The sequence below is a fragment of the Hemicordylus capensis genome, chromosome 6 (assembly GCF_027244095.1).
Source record: "Hemicordylus capensis ecotype Gifberg chromosome 6, rHemCap1.1.pri, whole genome shotgun sequence".
In the NCBI taxonomy this organism is placed as follows: Eukaryota; Metazoa; Chordata; class Lepidosauria; order Squamata; family Cordylidae; genus Hemicordylus; species Hemicordylus capensis.
Window position 1 is genome coordinate 8352457 of NC_069662.1, and position 20705 is coordinate 8373161.

General features: G+C 42.4%; 1 protein-coding gene across 1 annotated transcript in view; it reads right to left on the reverse strand.

Moving 5' to 3' along the window:
- LOC128329421 (T cell receptor alpha chain MC.7.G5-like) overlaps nucleotides 1-20705 on the reverse strand; it is a 209014-nt gene that overhangs the window by 120259 nt on the left and 68050 nt on the right. The gene's annotated exons all lie outside the window — the stretch shown is intronic.

Below are 20705 nucleotides of genomic sequence, written 5' to 3' on the forward strand. Positions count from 1 at the left end.
ATACTTTTAAATAACAGTTATGTTCACGTAGAAGATATAAGCTAAAACGTGTAATTAAGAAGTTTTGTCATTCACTCACAGACACGCAGTGCACACCCACACAGAGACTCCTAGCCTTACTTGAATTAAACTGTCACTCATGTACCACGTCCAAATGTTATGTTGTAGCTATTTACAGTGCTACACAGTAAACTGCCACTTGATACACTCTGGAAATGAGCTTGGCAGGTGTGGGCTAAAGTCTTTGCAAAGAATGCCCCTCACTTTTCGCCAGATTTCTTTTACCAACCTTCTCAATCATGTATGCTACTGGAGTTTCAAGTTTTGTGTAATTCTGAATTTGTGCAAAATGCTGTTTCTGCATCACAGTTCACTTTTCCCAACTATTTCCTTTCACGATTTTTTATCTCATGAATTCCACAAACATAAGTGCCCCAAGAACCTCTTGCTCCACTTTTTGGACTCTTCTTTGCTTAACCTAATTGTGTTCTCTAAGATCAACCAGAAATGTCTAGTTAGACCTGTGTGGTCATAACAATCACCACTGTGGCCGAGTTCAGACAAAGCAGGAAACTAGAGGTCCGTTCACCTCTTTTTTCTGAAGCCACAAATCCAAACTTGGTAAACCAAAGGTAAAGGTTGAGAAAGGAAGCCCTCACAGAGCCAGGTCCCCAACTTCTCTGCAGTCTCACTGACTGCAAAGTGGCCCCTCTCCCCAACATCCAAACGCAGACAGGAGTGGGGGGGGAGGGAGCACAGAACCGCGGATCCATTGGACCTGCAGTTCTGTGCTATGTCTGAACCCGGCCCAAAATCATCAGTATTCAAATGCTAACTTCTCTCTGTGGCTGACTAATGCTATTCTTGACAATGAACAAAACTGAACTAGTGTAAGACGATAGTATAACTGGGATGTTAAAAGCTGTGCTCTTGTGCAAAAGTTCCCTGCAACACGTATGAGACATGCCACGGGTTCATGAGATGTGTCTCAACACATATGAGACATGGTAGTTTAAACCAACAATGTCTGAACGAGCACAGCGTTATAATTCTGGAATGCAAGCTACAGAACTAGGAATGTCTGGTTAACCCATTAGAACTTTTGTAGTCGAGACAATCCTTGTAACCACTGTCAACGTTTTAATACTATTAACAATGGCTTGTATCCAAAGAAATATACTCATCACTAACTTCAGTTGAGATGAATGGGATTTGCCCTCACACATGTTGAATGGTCCCTTCTGTTATCTCCCTCACTGTCAACATTTATTTTGTAAGCGCCTCCCATGTCTTTTCTTTTGTACCTATGTAGACCCTAAAGCATCTCTGTACAGTGGTGATGGCATAAATAATTACCATCACATTGCCTAGAAGAAAGGCATCCATATTTACACTACTATTTATGAAGAAACAAGTGAGTCAGAAATATAGTACCTGGATCAATTTTTTTAAAAATGGATTGTTCTTGAAATTAGAACCACAGAAATAATGTATCCTGGAAAACTCCCTTTTAAAGACTTACTTGGAAGCATTCTCAGTCTTGTTCCACTTCCAAATGTAAGCTTCTCTGTTCCTCCCACACTCACAGTGAAACAGACCATTACATAAATTCATCACTTGATGGCTCAAATTAATTTGGGGAAAACAATTCAAGCAATTGCTCCTCATTCAAGGTTGTTAGCAAAATACTGAATATCTATGGTTCAGATTTTTTAAAATCACTTTTAGAATGTAAGAACTAAGAAGAACCCAGATGGATGAGCTTAAGACCTAACTAGTCCAGTACCCTGTTTCCCACAGTGGCCGGCCAGATACCTCTGGGAAGCTCACAGGCAGGAGAAAATATATAGAACTGGGTCTCACGATCCATGAGACCCAGTTCTGCAGGGTGAGCAGGGTGATCATGAGCGGAGAGGGAGCCCTGGGCGGCCGGATCGACCGCCCACACAGTTGCCGGCTCCATGATGGAGCCGGCAGGGTCTGGGGATCTCGGGGGCCGCGCGGCCCCCGGAAGCCCCAGTATGCCCTGCGCGAGGCAGCTTTTCACCTCCCAGTTGGGGGGTCTACTCATGAGTAGCTGCGGCGTGGAGCCACACCGTGGCTACTCACGAGCAGATAGCCCGGGTTTGTGGAGTGCTCGCTCCGCAAACCCGGGCTAAGGGCAGGGATTCTCGAGCAGGTTACCCGTTCTAGAACCACCGGGCTCGCAGCCAAGCCCGATGGTTCTGACGATCCACAAAAATCGGGCTAGGCTTTCCTAGCCCTATTTTTGTGATCATCAGAATAGCCCCATACTCTTTTGCCACTGGTATTCAGAGGTGCAGTTCCACTGAACCTGCAGGTAACATATAGTCATCAAGGCCTCCATCACTTGTCCTCCTTTCCACTTACGGATCCTGTGGATCTGAGTCAATTTTGTTTCTGTTCTCCCCTTCACTTGTTACAAATGGACCTCTTATGATGACCACTTTCTATATATTACTGGAATTGTTGCAAGCAAATAATTTTCAGCAAACCATGTTCGACTCTGCTGAAAATGAAACTTTTCTTTAGAATCCTAGAATACATGCATTTCTCAGTTGCAAACAGGAAAGGGGGCACTTGTTCCTGAAGAGATGGAAATAATATTACTGCCTTGACACTCTGCCATTTTAAATTTGGCCACAGATGTCGGTGTGGCTGACCAGAGTGACTGTTGGATGTGAACCTGGAGCAAAGCTTAGTAGCTTAGCAGAAAAGCTTAGTAGCTTAGCTACTAAGTAGCTTAATAGCTTGGGCTGTCTTCTGGAGGTTTTCCACAAATTAAGTCTGCGGATGAAGGAGTGGACAGAAAGGACAAGCCTCCTCCTTCAACCCTTTCAAAACGATGTGTGAAGGCAACCAAGAGGGCAGAAAGAGAACTAGAAAGTGAGGAAGAAGAGATAGGAGGATTGATGAGGAGGGAGCAGCAGAAGAAATAACCTTTGAGAAGGGGGTGGGCCTGCTCTCCCCAGACTCCACAGGGCGTCCCCCAACAGATCAAGGCACCAACACAAACCTTTTTGTTACTTAAAAATAGTGTTCAGGGATTAATTTGTTCCACATAATTATTTGGGTTACGAGCAACTTACTTGGGTGAACTGTCAACCTTGTACCACGTCCAAATGTAACTCGGATGTTGTTTCCACACAGTGATGCAGACCTTTGCATAAACCCGAGACATTCTGGAAGGAAGTGAATTGGGCTGGGGGAGATTTCTAAGCAAACTCTCTAACTTTGTAAAAAAGGGCAACTTTCTCTTAATGTAAAGTAAAGTTGTGGCGTCGAGTCGGTGTCTCCTGGTGACCACAGAGCCATATGGTTTTCTTCGGCAGAATACAGAAGGGGTTTACATTGCCATCTCCCATGCAGTATGAAATGATGCCTTTCAGCATCTTCTTATATTTCTGCTGCCCAATACAGGTGTTTCCCATAGTCTGGGAAAACACACCAGTGGAGATTCAAACCAGCAACCTCTTGCTCCCTAGGCAAGTTACTTGCCCGCTGCACCACTTTGTGGTAGCAAGCATGAATTGTCCCCTTTGCTAAGCAGGGCCCACCTTGATTTGCATTTGAATGGGATACATCTGTGAGCACTGTAAGATATTCCCCTCAGGGGATGGGGTTGCTCTGGGAAGAGCACCTGCCTGCTTGCCTGCAGAAGGTTCACAGTTCCCTCCCTAGCAACATCTCCAAGATAGGGCTGAGAAAGACTCCTATCTGCAACCTTGGTGAAGACGCTGCTGATCTGTGTAGACAATATTGAGGTGTATGGACCAATGGTCTGACTCAGTATAAGGCAGCTTCCTATGTAGGTTATAGCTTCTGTTCAGGGGAGGGCCTGTTACTGGACAGCACTATAAAGTACCATCTAGACTGAGGGTACTGCAGAAATAATCATTACACCAACACTTGAAGAACTCTCTAGGAAGATCTGAGACCTGACCTGCCTTTTTCTACAAGCTAACAAGTTTCTTGTTCCTGATAAGTGAAGGGACAGGGAGTGTGTGTTCTGGAGGACTTCTCTTTCAAACACTTACGTGGATAAACAATCACTCCTGTTCCACTTCCAAATACAACTCCCAACTCTAACTTCCAAATACGTTCCTCCAATACGTAACCTCCACAGTGAAACAGAGCTTTACATCACTGAGGCTTCCTTGACTAGAGCTGACGTGAATGCAAAATTCTCAATTAATCCCTGCTTGCTCACCTTTGTTTGACATTCTCCTCATTTTCTAATACATAGCAGGGAATGACTGTCACCCAGTGGAAGCAAATTTCCTTTGCATGCAGAATGTCCCGGATTCAACCACTGGCAGGGCTGTCCTTAGAAAACCGTGGCAGAGAGCAGGGCCTGGGGCAAACCAGCCAATGTGGGGCCCCCTTCCAGTTGATTTTCATGGGGGTTAAAAGAGCGGGGCCAGGTGTGGTTGCCCTGCTTGCTCTGCCCTAAGGACACCCCCTGATCTCTGGCATTTCCAGGTAGCACTGGGAGAGACTCCTGCCAGAAACCTTGGAGAATCTGCTGCCGCTGAGTTTAGACAAGGGTTTCTCAACGTGTGGGTCCCCAGATGTTATTGGACTTCAACTCCCATAATCCCCAGCCCCAGTGGTCTTTGGTTGGGAATTATGGGAGTTGAAGTTCAATTACATCTGGGGACCCACACGTTGAGAAACCCTGGTTTAGACAATACTGTGCTAGATGGCCGAAGCGTCTGACTTAGTAGAAAACAGCTTCTTGTTTAACCTACGGATCTTGTGACTTTAAGGCTCTAAATTTCCACAGAATTTTATTTCAGCTCAACCTTTCACTTTGGACTGTTAAAATGAGCATAAGCTTTCAATGCTACTCTAACCCTGTGACCTTCTAAGGTATGTGACTCTGAAATTTTCCATCGCTATGGTGCATTTTGTCTTGGATATCCACTGAAATATAGTCAATCCAGTGGAAGGTGATTTTTTTTTTCCTTTTGGAGGAAGAAAAGATTTCCTTGAGGCAGGGGTTCCCAAACCTGTGTCCCCAAATTTTGTGGGGATTACAGCTTCCATCACCACCAGTCACAAGGGCCATGGGGATGGGTGTTATAAAGGCATCAACAGAGTGGCACCAACATTTGAGAACCCCTTTATTGAGCATATTGGAAGTATACCAGAGCCCACTGTGCTCTCATGGAAGATATATCAGCTTCTCTGTAATTTGCTGGAACAGCCATTTTTAGGATCAGCAAGAGAATCCAAATCAATGAAAGAAACCATTGTTCACAAGAAAGCCAGTGGAAGGTAGGGCAGCTGTGGCACTATCCCCTGCCACGGTCCCAAACCAGATCTGCCCACCCCTACACAGCTGCTATTTGTCATAATCAAAAGCTGACAAAGTAGACACGGTCCTCCAAAGAAAAAGAATGCCAAACAGAGAATTAGCCAAGGGGGAATCCTAAACAAATATAATACCTGATTAGGTAGAAGAGAAAGAGCTCACAATCGATGAATGGAAACATACAACTGGTTGTGTCTACTGAAAGGTACATCTATAAAATGTGCACAATGGATGTAACTCAGCCAAAGTTAAGAACTGTTAAGTTCCCCTGATTTTGCTGGCAGAAAATCACACACAGAGTCTGTTCTTCTACTGAAATCGATAACACTTAAATGTTCTTCACTATGGCTGAATTGTGCCCACTCTCAAACTGCCTTGCCTTTCTGTTGAAGATTGGCATCTCTCTGGGGCAGAGACCAGAGAGACTAGTTTATTCCTGTACATACAACTTCTGCGTTCTGTCAGTGCTATGGAAATGTTAAGTAGGAGTAGAAGAGCAGATTCCCAAAATGTAGATCCTCGTGACAGAAATGAGATAGTGGCAAAGAGGGCTAAGATGCTAAGAGTGAGGGAGAAGGGTATAAGTCGGCCAGGAGTTCGGGAAGTGGAGGATGTGGAACAGGGAGCATCTCAGATTGTGATGCCACTCACAGTGGGAGAAAGGAAGGACTGAGACTTACTTGGTGTGACATGCAGCCTGGTCCCTCTTCCAAAGACTGGCTTACTGTTGGCAGTGTTAAACACACAGTGATGCATGCCTTGACAAAAACACAGGTTGGCACAAGGAAGATGCTGGCTGCAGGGTGGAATAGGCAAGTGGGTGGCCATGCTTGGAGATTTCCAAACTCCTTTTGAAAGGAATTCTACTGAAAGGAGAAGAGCTGGTCTTGTGGTAGCAAGCATGACTTGTCCCCTTAGCTAAGCAGAGTCCACCCTGGTTTGTATTCAAATGGGAGACTAGACGTGTGAGCACTGGAAGATATTCCCCTCAGGGGGTGGAGCCACTCTAGGAAGAGCATCTAGGTTCCAAGTTCCCTCCCTGGCTTCTTCAAGATAGGGCTTAGAGAGATTCCTGCCTGCAACCTTGGAGAAGCTGCTGCCAGTCTGTGAAAATACTGATCTAGATAGACCAGTGGTCTGACTCAGTATAATTTATAAAGGTCTGACTCAGATTTCCAAACTTTCTTTCTTTCTTTCTTTCTTTCTTTCTTTCTTTCTTTCTTTCTTTCTTTCTTTCTCTTCCTTCCTTCCTTCCTTCCTTCCTTCCTTCCTTCCTTCCTTCCTTCCTTTGCTATTCCTTCATGCATTTCAGTAGAAGCGTTCAGTAGGTTGCGGTTTCAATTCTGTGTAGTGAATTCTCAAGCATTCCCCAGTGAGAACGTCATTAAATGCTCATGGTGCTCCACTCACTTCACTGGGAGGAGGGACAATTCCACACACACCAGGTGACATACAGAGCTGCCCCCTCCATTGAAGTGAATGCAGAAGGTCTAAGTGGGGGGGGGGGGGGCATCTATAGCATGACTCATCTGTTTTGCAGGGAACTTTTGCAGAGGAGTGCAATTTCAGGCATCGCCACGACTCTGGGAAGTTACATGATCTTCTTGCATATGTGAAGCTTTCTTCATTGTGCAAGCTTTCATCAGAATGTTGGCCAACATTACTAAAAGCATTTTTAGGCTTACAGGAAGGGTTTCATTCATTCCTAGCAACATTTTTAAAAATACTTATTTTAGGCAATTCATCCATCCATCCATCCATCCATTAAAAATGTTATCTTTCTTTAGAGACTTCTATCATCTTCATCATTTTCCATGTTAGTACATTGGATGCCAGCATACATTTCAGTCACAATTGAAAGAGCCCCTGGTGGCACAGTGGTAAAACTGCCGCCCTGTAACCAGATGGTTACAAGTTCGATCCTGACCAGGGGCTCAAGGTTGACTCAGCCTTCCATCCTTCCGAGGTCGGTAAAATGAGTACCCAGAATGTTGGGGGGCAATATGCTAAATCATTGTAAACCGCTTAGAGAGCTCCGGCTATAGAGCGGTATATAAATGTAAGTGCTATTGCTATTGCTAATTAGGTTACTATAATCTCTGGAAATTAATGGGGAGTTCATGAAATTAATGGGGAATTGATAGGAGTTCACTTAATCACAATTTACTTCTATCAGTGGCCGATGTCCTGGCGCTAGTGCACAAAGATAGCATAGCTGGGATTTTCAAAACTCTGCTCTTGTGCAAAAGTTATTTGCAAAGCATATGAGGCATACTGCTGGTTGTGCACTAGCAAAACACTTTCTGGAATGACAACCCCAGACTTAGTGCAGCTAGTGACTGCAACAGCCTTGCACCAACACAAGTTCCCGACATAGCGGTGGTAACTAGTGCAACACCCTTACACTTGTACAACAGAGCTGCTTTAGGGAGGAGAGCTGGTCTTGTGGTAGCAACCATGAATTGCCCCCTTTGCTAAGCAGGGTCTGCCCTGGTTTGCATTTGAATGGGAGACTACACATGTGAACACTGCAACATCTTCCCCTTAGGGGATGGGAATAGGCCACTCTGAGAAAAGCACTTGGGTACTTCCATGCAGAAGGTTCAAAATTCCCTCCCTGGCATATCCAGATAGAGCTGAGAGAAACTCTGGCATGCAGTCTTGGAGAAGCTGCTGCCAGTAATACTGAGCTAGATGGACCAATGGTCTGACTTGGTAGAAAGCAACTTCCTATCTTCCTATCTTCCTCCTTCCAAGTGGCATCTGACCTACTGCACAATATTACGCATTACAGTGAAAGAGCTGTGCACTTGTTGCAAAACTGCAAAAAATGTGCAATGGGGAAAATGGGAGAAAATGGGGGGAAATGGGGAAAATGCAAAAAATGCATGAAAAAATGCATGAAAAATCTAATGCATGAAAATGTGATGCATGAAAAAATGAAAAAGAAATGCAAAAAAATGTGCTGTTGGAAAATAATAGCTGTACTATCACAGCTGTGTTTGCACAAAATTTGCACTTCGCCAAGATAACTCTTCCACAATTGTCTGAATGTTGTGCAGTATGTCAGCCATTGATTTCAATCAAGGATGTCTTAAGCAAGCACCAGTCTGTCCTCTGCCCATAATAATCTGAATGTGCACCATCAATCATCTCCCTCTTACCCAGTTTCACAGTCAGCCTAGTCCCAGTTGCCAGTATTGTCTTCAGGCCTTCACACAGTAGTAAACTCTTCTACAAAAACCTAGCACTGCTTTCCAGCATGGGAGACCCATGGGAGACCCACCCCTTAATTCCCTGCATCAATGTCATATTCACGGCACATATTCATGTCTCCACCCACATAAGCACAGATCAAATGGCTAATGGAAGTACTGGCCTTTTTTGTAACAACAACAACCACCACAATCACAACCACAACCACCGCCACCACAACCAACAACTCCCCCCATCCCCAGTTTGTGATTTCAAAATGTGATCCAACAACAAGGCAACCCTAATTTTTTGCATTCAAGTTAGTAAAATGCCATAATGAGGGGGAATACATGAGAAGAAAAGGAATTTTTATTATCTGATCAGCAGTATTGACTGAGAGAAAAAGGGGAGATCACTTTCTCAAAGCACAAAAGCTTCAGGATCCATTATATCAACAGGCAATGGTCTAAAATTTATGGTGTACTCCCTTTACAGAAAACTACCACAGTACATTCACAATTAGAATAATATGCCCTGTTTCAATGATTCTGTCTCCAAGGGGAAACTGAAAATGTACATGTTTCCAGTGGGCTTGTTTAGTGGAATACAAAATCACTTTATGAAATTCCTAAAAAACAGAAATTAAAGAGCTACTAGGCCCATTCACATGTTACATTCAACACTCGTACAATGAGTGTACAGTTTACACAGGTACAGTCATTCACATGTTATGTTGAACGCAGGTGTAGAAGTACACTCCCTATCTGTGCCATGCATTTGAAGGGCCTGTATCCAGGTTCACTTGTAACATTAGCACACGTCCAGTCATTCACACAAACACATTTATGAGTGTACAGACATCTGTACACTCATACAGCATAATGCCTGAATTGAGCTGGTGACTTATCTATGATTGTCTTTCTGTACAGCTGTCTCATATTGGCCCCATCACCTTCCCATCTCTTGCATATAAGCCAAGATACTCTAGATTCACTGTGGACATCTCAGCATAGCAGTGCACAGTGTCACCCCAAACAGAAACCTTCCCAGTCTTCAGATTACATGTTGTCTTTTCTAGACTTAAAGTTCCTGAATAGTTTGCCAAGGAAATGACTTGATTCTTGGTTATTGTCCGTGTATTGTCAGAGTTGCCAGAGTACTGAAGAAATGAATGAAAGCACAGTCTGGCCTCTGCTTCCGAGGAATAACATTATGGCAAAGAGAAGATCAGCCAGATCTTTACCACTGGCCAAGGAAGGAGCAGCTTCAGAGAGCTTTGCTTCCCCCTGCCTGTAAGAACTTCACCAGTTGCCTGGGGATTGCAGAAGCAAGGATGCATTCTTGCCTCTGTTACTGGGGAGAAGACTGAGGGCTTTCTGGGTTGCTTTGAATCGTTATTTAGCATAAGCTTCCTTGGAGGTCATCTGATTGAAAGGTGTAGTGGGTGTTTTTGGAATAAATAACAGAAATATTTGCTCTAGTCTGGACATTTACTGTGCAACTGACCATAACCAAAGTAGGCAAAGATCTCTGTCCATAGTGCTGAAATCACAGTGCAAATAAAATACTTGTCTTGTCCCTCTCAGATGGTTATCTTGGTAAATGACTGAATCACAGAGTCATTTTGACCAAAATATTTAAAAAGGAAAAATTAGATTAATTCCTCCTTCCCTGTCATATGACAGAGAAGGAGGAATTAATTTACTGGACATATCCACCCCCTATCCACCCCCCAGCAAAGTACCTCCAGTGACTCTTGCTGGTGTCTATCTGTTTCTTTCTAGATTGTGAACCCTTTGGGGACAGGGATCCATCTTATCTATTTGTTATTTCTCTTTGTAAATGGCCCTGAGCCATTTTTGCATGGGTGGTATGGAAATCAATCAATCAATCAATCAATCAATCAATCAAATAAATAAATAAATAAATAAATAAATAAATAGAATAGAATAGAATAGAATAGAATAGAATAGAATATCTGTGCAGGGGTCTGTCTATCTATCCATCCTCCCTTCAGAGTTATTTAAACCATTCCTACTTAGTTCTGATTTTCATTTGAAAGAAATACAGATCCTCATTTTGTGAAATGCAATATGAACTCAGCAATATTTTCTACAGTTCGTGTAGGTACCAAATAATAGACAACATGGCATACTCTAAGGGGGATAATATCTCACACTGTTCATGCACCACTAGTCTCCCATTCATATGTAAACCAGGGTGGAGCCTGCTTAGCAAATCTAAGCATGCTTTGCTAAATGCATGCTTGGTACCACAAGACCAGCTCTCCTCCACATTTAGGCTGTGAGTCTTGAAATTCCACCTAATGTTGATACATTTTACATGTTTCTTCTTTCAAGAAATGTGCGCCTTTGGATAGAGAGAGGCTATCAACCATGAGGTCACAGGAACACAGGAAGCTGCATTATACCACGTCAGACCATTGGTCCATCTAGCTCAGTATTGCCTACACTGACTGGAAGCGGCTCTCCAGGCTTTCAAGTGGAGGTCTTTCCCAGCCCTACTTGGAGATGCTGCCAGGGATTGGACCTGGGACCTTGGGCCTGCAAATCAGATGCTCTATTGAACTACAACCCCATCAATATATAGTTGAGTATTCCTGCTGATTTGCTTGATAGATATAAATGCCCCAATGACACCCAATGAGAAAATTACCTGACTGCAGGAGGAGAAGAAACATTCGAAAGAGCACCAAGCAGTGACATGTTTTAGAAATGGAGAAGCATCCTTGTGACTGCTGAAGTTCTGAAGCTACTGAAGCTGTTTCTTCCAGGCTAAAAATGTCCCCAGGTGAGGCAATCTCCTGCTGCCTGCCTTGCCCACTTCTTGCATATTGATGATGCCTGTTCTTTGCTCTGCGTTGTGGTTTTTGAATGAAGCCTTTCACAGTTTCAGAGGGTGTTGCTTGGAGACTCTTGTTCTACAAAGCAAGGGCTTTTATATGGTGTTCCTCCAGGCACCATTTTGTCTCCAATACTTTTTAACATCTGCCTGAAACCATTGGGAGAGATCATCCGGGGATTTGGTGCAGGGTGCTATCTGTGCCATGATGATACCCCAATCCATTTCTCCATGTCAGCTTCATCAGGGAATGGCATAACTTCCCCAATCACCTGCCTGGAAGTGGTAATGGGCTGGATGAGGGATAACAAAAGTGGAAGGCACACTTGGAAGGAAATATGCGGAGGTTTTGGTTGCCCTTTAGCGGCTAAAAATATCAAAAATAAACACCCAAACAAAAAGCCTGTGAGAAGAAGAGAAAGAAGGAACTCTGGTGAGGAATCAGCTCCTGAAAAGACCGACAACCACCTGAGACAAGGCTGCTTTTTAAATCTTTTGAAATGTGCTTGTTTATTCTAATATTGCAAGTGGCATTAGAAGTCTTGGCCAAGTCAGAAAAATGGTAATAAACATACAGCAAGGTCATTCACACAATCAAAAACTGTGTTCTACCCGGGTTTGAGAGCTGTGTGTGCTCCCAATATTTGGTTGTGTGGAAGCAAGGTAGGAGAAAAACACAGGTAGAAGTGATTGTGTGGAAGAAAGGTAGGAGGAAAACCTGATTAGCTTTTCCTCCTACCTTGCTTCCACACAATCACTTCTACCCAGGTTTTCCTCTTACCTTGCTTCCACGCAACCAAAAATTGGGAGCACACACAGCTGCCAAACCCAGTTAGAACACAGTTTTTGATTGTGTGAATGACCACACTAAATAACAATACACTTAAAAGAATTGAAGAATTTAGGGCATTATCCACTGTAATATTCCCAAGACATCACAATCTTCTTAAAAAATGGTCCACTTCAGGAAAAAGCCATGCCTCATTAGCGAATATGTTTCCTAGGAATCACTGCACTGCATATTGTGACAATGTCTTAAGAAAGAGTTCCACACTCTGCCACTTGGTGAGTTTTTGTTGGGCTCTCCTTCTAGTTTTCACCACTGTGTCAGACAAAGCACAGAAGTAGAAAGCTGAATCTCTCAGCTCGCTGGAGTCCGTTGTCAAATGGAAGCTTCCTTCCCCATTCTGATCAACTCTAAATTTCCTTCTGTGCATCCTCTTCTCCACATCCTTATCTCCTTGACTGGACAGCAGTAACTGTGGGCCTTCGTCCAGATGTTGCTCATACCAGAAAAGGTCCGGCAATCCAGAGGCCTCATAGCTGCATTCCAATGAAACAGGTTTCCCCTCCAGGACGGTAACAGAAGCTTTTGCTTGGGAGATGTGGATTCCTTGGGTCATTTCTGCAAAAGAAACATGGAGGTTGGTTATTGAATTTGGCTGGGAGTCTCCAAGGACTCTACGAAGGTCAAGAACAAAGAAAAAAGAACACAGAATGCTTTGAATCTCTTCAGTTTCATTCCAGATGAAAACATCTGTCGAAGGAGAGAAGTGGAGTGAATTTAGTTCTTCTGAACCTGATATTTTTGCCCTGAGCCCCTTAGTTTTGACACTTCACATCCTTCTGACATCCAATCCATTAGCACATCAATTAATTATCTCAAATAATGCAATTAGCTAAGTATACATACAACTCTCTCCCATTGTGCCTTATCACTGGAAGGAAACGAAGACTTTAACTGATGAATTAGCCAGTTTAATCAATGAAACTATGGATTAAATTTATTTATTTATTTATTTATTTAATTATTTATTTATTTATTTATTTAGCCTTTTTGAGTTCTGGTGTGTTAGCATAATACCAAATGACAAAGAAAATCCTAAAGATGGACTTTTCTTCAAACAATGAGAAATTTGAACAGAAAACAGAAAACCGTTCTTTCCAAAAACAAGTGTTAGCTTACAATTTCATCAAGACTGCAAAAATAAATAAAACTGTTGGTATTATGAACACCAATTTAACTTGGATTAACTCATTATAATTCATGATCAATCTATGAAAAGTCCCTTAGCTAGTTAATAGTCTTGCTGATATTCAAATAACCTCTGAAGATACATGGGAAATAAGAACTCAGTTCTGGTGGTGGAGAAAGGTCCTCCTTTAACCACTCAAGGTGGCTTTGGGTGAATGTGTACCTTTAAAACATATCTTGGACTAGCTTGGCTTGACAAGTTAAATTCAGGCAGGCCAGAGGGGCCTAGAAGATGAGTCGCTAACATAGATAGATAGATAGATAGATAGATAGATAGATAGATAGATAGATAGATAGATACCTCCCAGCTGCTGGTTTTTATTCAGCCTCCCTGCTGTTTCCACCACTGTGTCTCCAAAGGCACAGAAGTAGGTGGACGAGTCTCTCATCTTGCTGGCTTCTTTGCGCAAATGAAAAGATTTTTCTGTTTTGATATGGTGAGCAGAGAATCCATCTTTTCTGTTTTGAGTGTTTCCTGTACCACCATCTTTCAATAAAAGCTGGGGAGTGTTCCTGTTCCCAGAGTGCTGGATATACCAGAACAGGTATGGGTAGCTGGAATAGTCGTAGGTACAGTTGATGACCAATGATGCCCCTTCCTTTATTACAAGAGGACCTTGGCTTTGTGTCACTGAGTCACCAGAGGTCCTTTCTGGGAAGAAAAGAATATATATATATATATATATATATATATATATATATATATATATATATATATAAATATTTTCCATCACAGGGAGAAAATTCTGGGGCAGGAGGTGAATCAATCATGACTGAGGAAAACAGCCCTAAAGTACTTAAGAGAGGGAGAAGAAGACAAAAGCAATAGGAAGACCCAGCCAGTCAGGTGCTTGGCATGATCAGAGCTCAGCTAAGCTCCTTTTCCATCCTTCTCCTTTCTGCAGAAGAAGGCAGGATGGAAGCAGGGAAGTGTGGAGTTTTGGGGAAACATCTTTTGGTTCTGATACATTCTCTTTTCTTGGTTAGTGGGCCATAGAATATCTGAAACACAGTTGGAAAAGTGGAAATGGGAGGCTGAAATGGGAGGCTGTGTTTTACTCAGTAGAGTTCTCTAGAATGTCTTCTACAAATCCTATCATACTCCAGTCCACGGCATTGCAATGAACACCTTAAACTAATTCACATCGGTCACTAGGTAAGACAAGAGTCCTACTCATTTTCGGGAACTGTATGTGCTCCCAATCTTTGATCACCTATGTAGGAAAAACAAGGTGGGAAACCTTTCATACCTAGCAGGAAAACTCATAGGGTAGGAGCTTCTTCCTACCCAGCAGGAAGCCTCATAGGGTAGGAGGCTCTTCCTACCCAGCAGGAAACCTCATAGTGGGAGCCTCATACACAATCACTGTCAACACCTCCTACCTTGCTTTTTCCTTGCAGGTGATCAAAATTTGGGAGTGCACAAAGCTCTCGAAAATAGATACAGTATGACTCTTGTCCCAGCCAGTTAATGTGAATGAACCTCTTTATTATGCCCCAACTCAAAGTTCTCAGTAACATCACTGACTATCAGGGAGAGAGAGAAACCAACCAATTATACTAAAAGAGTGGAAAACAGTATCTGCTACCATATCTCAGAGTTAGTTTACACCTGAGGGAGAAGCAGAGTACAGAGGAAGCACTCTTTGAAGACCCAAGTTGTCCCAAGGAGGAGTGTGTGGTGAGTGCAGAATGAGAATGGAAGTAGTGGTGTTCAATTTTTAAAAGCAAGCAAAAAGAATTGCAAGGATTTTCAAAATAAAAATGTAACTTACTTAAAGTTAAAGTCAATAGCATGATACATGCTGATATGAAGAGCATGGAGAGCAGTCCAGGTGTCTAGATCCAAGCTGTTCAAAGTTAGAGGTTGGGTTGAAAAGTATCCTCGGCAGCAAGCAAGGCTGTTGCTTTCGAGAGTCTCCTACAGCTGGTTACACAGAACTCACATTCTGCAGCATTAGGAAACGAAAATTGACTGACAGGAGTTTGACTTCCTCCATCCGACTTTGCTTTTACCACTTGTGGTTTCCTGCCCTTTCTGTGGAGTCAGCTCTGCAGAGAATATTCTTAAGCTCCCCTCAATGGGTTGGACCACAACTTTTGAAGTCAAGCAGAGAGTGGAAGCAGGAAGAGAGGAAGCATCAAAGGATGAGGAGGAGTGGCACAGTTGTGACAAAGGAGGGGTGGAGTTCAAGAATGACAACTTTTATTGACAGCTTCTTAGCTGAAAGGAGGGGTGAAGAATGGAAGTCAACAGGAACAGGACTGCCCTCAAGTGGGCATCAGTATGAACTGATCACTGTGTTGGTAATACTGTCGTATCTTGGCAAGAGTGTTGCATCTCAGCTGGCATCCCTATCTGTGGAGGTACAATCCTTTATTAAAAATAAAGGTTTGTTGTAAATCACCCAGAGACATACGTTTTGGGCGGTATAAAAATGTGTTTTTAAAAACTGTAGTTGGGTTATCTGCTCTTCAGTTGTGTGCAATAAGTTCTTGGTCTCTATAAAAGAAGACTTTTCTGTCTACAGAGACAAAGCTGTTCCATTTCCAGTTAGGGGTCACTCAAATTTCACCCATTTTCCCTTGATATCCTTTCCACTCTCCTCCATTAAAAATCTCAAAACTTTTTTTTTTTTGCATATCCCAAAAGAACAGCATTTAAATGTGTATTCAAAAATAAATATTCTCCCAAGTCTTTTAATGTATTTCCTAACCAAACAGTTGGCACATAATTTTGAAGTCATACAACTATTCAAATACACAAATACAGCACAATACCATTTCAGTGTTCTTCATTGTGAGGCCCAGTGAGACAGTGGTGGGCCCCATCAACTCCATGTTCATCTCCTTGACTAATTGCTTATTGGGCCTGTGCGAAGCTTTGGCCAATGTTAAATACTCTTCACAGTCCCCCTGACACCTTGTGGGGTGAACATTCTCACCATGCAGTGCTGTGCTTTGCCCAGTGCCAGGGGACAACTTTAAGGAAAAGGAGACCTCTTGAACCCCTGCGCCATCTTGGAAGGCATTCATGGAGTGCAGAAAAGTGTATCCCTTCCCAGTGTTTTCCTCCTAGAGCTCTTAAAAGGGGGCTCAATCTCAATTAAAGGGCCCTCCCAGCACTGAGAAATGGGGGGAGGCCTTAAGGACTTTTAATGAGTTGTCAGAGATGGGGAGGCTCTTATTTCAACAGGGAGCACATTCTAGAGCAGGGATTCTCAACGTTGGGTCCTCAGATGTTATTGAACTTCAACTCCCATAACCCCCAACGAAAGGCCACTGGGGCTAGAGATTATGGGAGTTGAAGTCCAATAACATTTGGGGACCCAACATTGAGAATCCCTCTTCTAGAGTCTCAGGGCAGGAACAGAGAAGGCCTGTCCTTGTGTAGCTACCAGAGGAACCAGTGGCAACTGCAGATGAACCTCTCCAGATGATTGATTGATTGATTGATTGATATACTGCCTGACTCCAAAGGCTCGAGGTTGTTCATAAGAATAAACACCAGAAAAACAAAACTAACTGTTAACAACAGCAATTTAAAATTTTAAACAATCAGAGATTACTAAAAGCCTGACTGAAAAAATGTGGGCTCTTTTGAAGACGGGCAAAGGTGTTAAACTATGAATGCCCATTGGGAGTGCATTCCACAGCCTAGAAGTGACCCCAGAGAAGGCCTGCTGCTGAATCATCACCAGGAAAGCCAGCAATATCCAGAGATGAACCATATCTCAATGGGCAATGGGGTTCATGGTGAAGAAAACATGATCCCCATGTCATTTATGAGCACTTATGAAGACATGAGCTCTTTGTCATTTATATCATGTCTACACTGAAGCTATCTTGACCCAGATTGTTGTCTGCTGAATCTTGACTACCGATTCAGACTTCATGGGGTGTTAGGAATTTCTCTGGCTTATTAACAGGGATCTGTACAGCTCCCTGGTAGTGTTTTCAATATAGGACTGCCTGCTTCTCCTTCCCAGCTCTTCTCTTCTCTTCCTTCTCTTCCTGGCAATTTGTAATTCTTGCAAAAGTTCCAGTAGATCATTGCAGCAACTTTGTTGTGACTTTCCTTATAATCATTCAGACTGATTATAATCAAGTTGGTGTGATGACACAATCAAGTTGCTGTGAACTTTTGCAAGAATTACAAATTGCCAGCAAGCAAGAATTGGTGGAATCAGAAAATGAAGAGGCAGAAATCCTTTGGGGTTTTCGAATACAAACTGGTAGGCATTTAGCACACAATATGCCTGATCTGACAGTCATCAAGAAGAATCAGGTCCTGATTATTGATATTGCAATCCCAGGGGATAGACGAGTTGCTGAAAACCAATTGGAGAAAATCACTAAATACAAGGACCTTCATATTGAAATTGAGCAGCTCTGGAAAAAGAACTTGAACACCATCCGGCACCTTTGGCATCAATGAAATTACAACACATCAACTACAGAAGGCCACACTACTTGGGACAGCACGAGTACTACAACGCTATCTTTAATTTTTCTTTAGTTATCTAGACCCTAAAGGGCTGGGTAATTAAAGTACCAAATCCAATCAATAACATCTGGTAGACTGTGTGTAAACAGCATAATAATAATACTTTTATTTGTTAGCTGCTCCATAACAATTTCTTCTCTGGGCAGCTCACAACACAACAGTAAAAAGCATCTAATAAGAACACATAAAGCAAGACAAAATTTCAACACAAAATAGAACTTTTAAAATTTTAAAAAAAATTTAAATTAACTTTAAAAAAATGTTTTGTGATTCAAAATATGATACAAAACATTTTTAAAAGTTAATTTTAAGAAGCTTAAGTGAACAGAAAGGTCTTTCCTCATGGGTTAGATGCCTTGTCCTCATCACTAAATAGCCCAAGTCATCTCTTGCCTCCATCTAGGGTTTGGGTGATTGGGGCTAAGGATGCCCAAATCAGAAAGCATCAGTTCTCTGTGACTGGCCTCCAGACTAAACTACACCTCAGTAGTCCTACTGAAATCAAGTAGTCCTTTAGAGTAACTCCTGAGCAGTACTACTGAGCATCTTAGTCTCTGGATATCCAAGTCTGCAGGTTTTGGCCCGGGCACCTTTAACTTTAGAAATTAAACATTAGTTATCCATGACTTCTTTGGGGGAAAGAAGATGTATGTGGCTGCCCCCACTTGTGGAAGGAAGGAAGGCAGGCAGGCAGGCAGGCTTGATTTGTGGAATCTGAAGGAAGGAAGGATAGATTTGTGGAATTCTCAGGTGGTTTTTTGGGGGGTCAAATTAAGATAAATTGGGAAACATTATTTAAGATGTACAGTATTTATCTTGGTAATGTAGCTTTTATATATAGCTTTCAACAGTCCAAAGAAGTATGTGTATCAATCAATCAATCAATCAATCAATCAATACTTTATTACAGTCACAGACCAACACAGGAGAAGTCTGATCTTTCCCTCCTTCCACTCCCCCTTCCTTCCTTCCTTCCTTCCTTCCTTCCTTCCTTCCTTCCTTCCTTCCTTCCTTCCTTTCTTTCTTTCTTTCTTTCTTTCTTTCTTTCTTTCTTTCTTTCTTCTGCATTTTCCTCCAAAGACCTGCTTGACAGTGAAACTGAAATGCACATCTAGAATGTACATCTAGAATCCCAAATCATAAACCACCTTGAGTTTCTGTATTTGGCGGTATATAAATATGATTAATAATCAAAATATAATATGATTATTATAATAAAATAAAAGAAATAGGGAAAAAGAGATAATCTCAGGCAATTGTTCCTAGTTATGGATGCTGTACAATTTAGGGCACTGGACCAGGCGGGGGGGGGGCGGGGGGGGACAGGTGGAAATAAATCTAAGTTGGCCAGCTCTTCATTACTGACCTAGCCATTTGATTGGCCTCAGTCATCAAAATGTAAGATCTTTCCCTCCATGGAAAAACAGCAACACGTGTTCATTGCTCCTTTTGCCCCTTCTTTGGGACTTCCTCTACTCAGAGCCAGAAAGGAAGGTTTCTTGTGTAGCTGAGACACCAGGGTGTAGCACTGTGTCACCCAGAGCACAGAAGTATGTCGCAGCATCCTCCATAGTAACTCTGTTGATGGACAAGATGCTGGTCTGTCGGTCGCCAGATATATGCAAGACCCCCTCCGGATCATGACTTGGTTTATTACCAGTATAGCCAAAAATGATGAAGCGAAGACCTTGCATGGGGAACTGCCGGTACCAATAAATGTTTTCGTTTGTAGCAGCAGAAGGGTGACTGCAAGAGAGGTTCAGATTTTTCCCATCTGAAGCATCCATGATGGGCTCTTGGCTGATCTTCTCAGCTTTGCACTGAAGGATTCCTGGGAAACCAAGCAGGATGGACAAAATCAACACGGCATTCCCGGCACTGCTCTTCCACAATTGTCTGGTCTTGATGTAGCAAGCATGACTTGTCCCCTTTGCTAAGCAGGAACCACCCTGGTTTGCATTTGAATGGGAGACTAAATGTGAGCACTGTAAGATATTCCCCTTAGAGGATGGGTCCACTCTGGGAAGAGCACCTGCCTGCTTGCATGCACAAAGTTCCAAGTTCCCTCCCTGGCAGCATCTCCAGATAGGGCAAAGAAAGACCCCTGCCTAAAACCTTGGAGAAGCCACTGCCAGTCTGTGTAGAAGACAATACTGAGCTAGGTGGACCAATGCTCTGACTCAGTATATGGCAGCTTCCTATGTCCCTGTGATAACTGGCATATCTTTCTCTGGCATTGCATCTGAATGCCATGGGGAAAAACTAGTGGATCAATTAATTTCTGCTTCATTTGTTTAAAATATTTTTATCCCACCCCTCCAGTATATTACTGCTTGGGGCAATTCACAGCATTAATAAAATTAATATAATATAACAGACTAAAAATAATAAAATCAAACCTGTGAAAAGACCAAGCTAAGGCCATGTTTAAAAGTGACATTTTTAAATAAATAAATAAATAAATAAATAAATAAATAAATAAATAAATAAATAAATAAATCTCCAATTAAAACATGCAAGTAAAAAGCTAAAAACAAAGAACTAAAAAACCCTACCAGATAGAAGCAGCAGATAGAGCATTAAAAAAAGCCTCTATGTAAAGCACCATGGCTTATGGTGTAGCCATGAAAGACATATAACCTCTGTGCATAAACACATTAACCTCTGATTAACATATGTCCACTTCTAGAAGGGCTAGAGCTTAGCTTTTTTTTTTTTTTAAATGAAATCTGGTAATCTGGGGGAATTAATAGGAGGGATCCAAATCT